This window comes from Seriola lalandi, unplaced genomic scaffold (genome assembly GCF_002814215.2).
Source record: "Seriola lalandi dorsalis isolate HSWRI2012SDOR001 ecotype SW California unplaced genomic scaffold, Sedor1 jcf7180002054752, whole genome shotgun sequence".
NCBI lineage: Eukaryota > Metazoa > Chordata > Actinopteri > Carangiformes > Carangidae > Seriola > Seriola lalandi.
The window spans coordinates 30,764-33,750 of NW_019525305.1; the positions used below are offsets into that span (position 1 = coordinate 30,764).

The following is a 2,987-nucleotide window of genomic DNA, read 5'->3' on the forward strand; positions in this document are numbered from 1 at the left end:
TGACCCTGTTTGCCTCATGTCCAACTTTTAAAAATCGAAAAGCAAGTGACTGAAACATCCCAAACATCTGCATCAGTATCATGAGGATTTAGATTCAGAGCTCCAGTCTGGACGAACATGGTTCACATCCTCGACACTGGGAAATGTCTAAACCAGAAAATTATTTATTTGACTTAGTTGACGACTTTGACCTTTATTTTGACTTTGTTCTTGTCGGCTTCCTCTGCTGCCCTGAAAATGATAGTGTGTGTGTATGTGTGTGTGTGTGTGTGTGTGTGTGTGTGTGTGTGTGTGTGTGTGTGTGTGTGTGTTTTCTATTTGTAGCTGTTTGTTAACAGAGACAACCTGAGGATCAGTGTATAGTCCGGTCTGTTGACACCTCTGTAGATAGTGTTGATGTCGGAAATGATTGTTTAACGCTAACGTAGATTTGCAGATGTGCAGCCGCTCACTGACCCGGCTGTCGCCTTCTTTAAGTTCCAGGTTTCAGTTGTTTTTCTTGTTCGCTGTGACTGAGATGCTGAGAGGAAACGAGGCGAGCTGGCTGCAGCTCTCTGACCTGTTTCTGTCCTTTAGATATGTGGCTTTACTTCCAGATAATTTCCAGAGGAGATGTGTTATTGGCCGACTGATTCAGCTTCGGTTCCTCTCCGGATAAATATTTAGATTTTCCCTGCAGATCTCTCAGGGACACCGAGCCGCGCACCGCTGCCTCTGTACTTTCACATCACATTAGAAACTATTTAAAGTTCCACGTCTTCACCCCGGCTTCACTTCCTCTTTTCACATTAAGACAGATGTTCTCTGTGAGCAGCTGCAGCCGCTGCATCCAAACCATCCTTCACTCTGATGGATGTGTGTTTTCACTGCAGCGCTCTGTCGCTTCATAAATGACGGCGCTCGTCACTGTGACCCTCTGACGCCCCGTCGTTCATCTGTCTCCTCCAGAGGCGACAGAGGTTTTATTTAAGATGTGGATGATGAAAGTCGTCGTGTTCCTGAGCAGCGACATGAATCTTTTCAAACAGAATCTGCTCAGAGACACGGACTGACTCTGTGACATTAACGAGGATCAGAAACTTGACTTTAATATCAGATGTTCAGGTGGAATCTGCTGTAAAATTACACTGCAAAGCATTCTAGGGTTCATCCAGAGTAATGTGTTTCAGTTTTCAAACATCACTTTTGTTATGTTTACTGCAGGCGTCCATGTGACTTCAACCTTGTGACCAGCAGCATATAAAGAGGAGGCCATAATTCAATTCAATTAAACAGTTAATTTATGTACAAACAACAAAACATAACTAAACCAAAAACTCTGGAGGCTGGGCCAGACTCACAATGGGCCGTGGGACATGTGTTGCACAGTAATGCACAAATACAATACAGTAAAGTATACAGTAGTTACGTAATACTGTGAAAGTATCAAAGCCTCAGTCCACAGAGAAATGCACACAGCCTGTATTCAGAAACTGAGCCTTAAAACCAGCCGTCAGGACTTCTGGAACTTTGTGATGTCACAACAAAGCAGTCACCAAGCCCCGCCCACCTGGACCCACCATCCAAACCTTGCAGGATTTGGTTTCTCTGTGTGTTTTTACCTGAAATTTACTTTATTTTTAGTTTAACTACACTGAGATGGTTTTTATATCTTCGTTAACAAAGGTCAGGAGGTCGGCCAGCTGATGCTGAATTGTAGAAAACTCCTGAAACAAGGAAGAAACTCTCAACACTGGGAGATGTGTTTCTCTTGCTTTAAGAAAAGGATTCCTGAAGTCTGAGCTGAAGAGACTTTGTGTCGACTGTGATCAAAGACGTACAAACTGAATCTGCCTCAGCAGCATAAAGCAGCCGCCTCCGTGCTCAACATGTTGTTTTCATAAATAAACTCTGCTGTCAGAGACGAAGGCAGAGCTGTGAAACAGCTTTGTGTGTCATCTGGCTCAGATTAAGTCCTGGATGTCGGCAGCAGCTCTGCAGCTGTCTGTGAGAATCTGGTGTGATGGTTTCTGTCAGCCCGAGTGTCGCTGTCGCGATTTAACACGAAGCTGAAGCAGGACGACACTCGGACCAATCAGCACAGTCAGCAGCACAGTGTCACTGTTTGTTCCAGTCGCTGCTTTAACCTCCTAAGACCCGAACTCTATTCTTTGCTATATAGGCTGATTGGGACCGGAGCAAAATGATGTCCACATATGAGGACATTAGTTTTAAATTTCGATTACTGAGTGGCAGTATAATATCCTCATATGTGGTCACCAGGCCCTCGTTGAGAAAAAGTTAGTATTGTGGTCTAGAGAACCCAAAATGTGGTTAAAGGAGAAAAGCTGCTTGTTTTTTTTCCCCCCAAAGTTTCTCTGAAGCAAATATGAGGATTGAATCGTCTGAGTGAGTGAAACCAGTTCCTGTGTTGGACTGAACATCTTCATGTTCATCTTCACTTTTCGAATGGAGCGAGCAGCAGTGTAACATGATCCACTGAGCCTCGTTGCTGCTGCGCTAACGAGACGTCATTGGTCCAGTTTAACCTGCAGGAGTGACTGGAAGCTGCCGACACGCTCACAGCAGAACGAGGATCGCAGCCGTGACACATGACGAGCTCAGAGAGACTGAAGTCTGAGAAACTGTCAGAGGAAATGATGCTGACGCTTCATCAGTCTGACAGGAGAGACAGAGAGAGAGAGAGAGAGAGAGTTTCACATGTAATCATATTTCATATCTCACTTATATAAGAGGAGAGGCTTCAGTGAGGAGACCTCTCTGCTTCTCTCTGCTCCTTGGATCGTCTTCTGTCGACTCCCTCTTCAACACCTACTGTTCTGCTGATGCAACAGTAGGTCGGCGTCTGTTTGTGTGTCAGGAACAAGCAGGATGGATTTTTTTTTCTGTTTTCTAAACGATTAATAGAGAAACTAACGGGCAGAATGAATGTAACTGAAACTCACCAGATCTCACTGCTGCCACGAACGTCTGCTGGGCCGGTCAGA

The 2,987-nt window shown here is 44.9% G+C and overlaps 1 protein-coding gene across 1 annotated transcript in view; it reads left to right on the plus strand.

Annotated features, from left to right (window-relative positions):
- The window catches only part of LOC111668719 (voltage-gated delayed rectifier potassium channel KCNH1-like), a 40,888-nt gene that overhangs the window by 22,992 nt on the left and 14,909 nt on the right, over nt 1–2,987 (plus strand). The gene's annotated exons all lie outside the window — the stretch shown is intronic.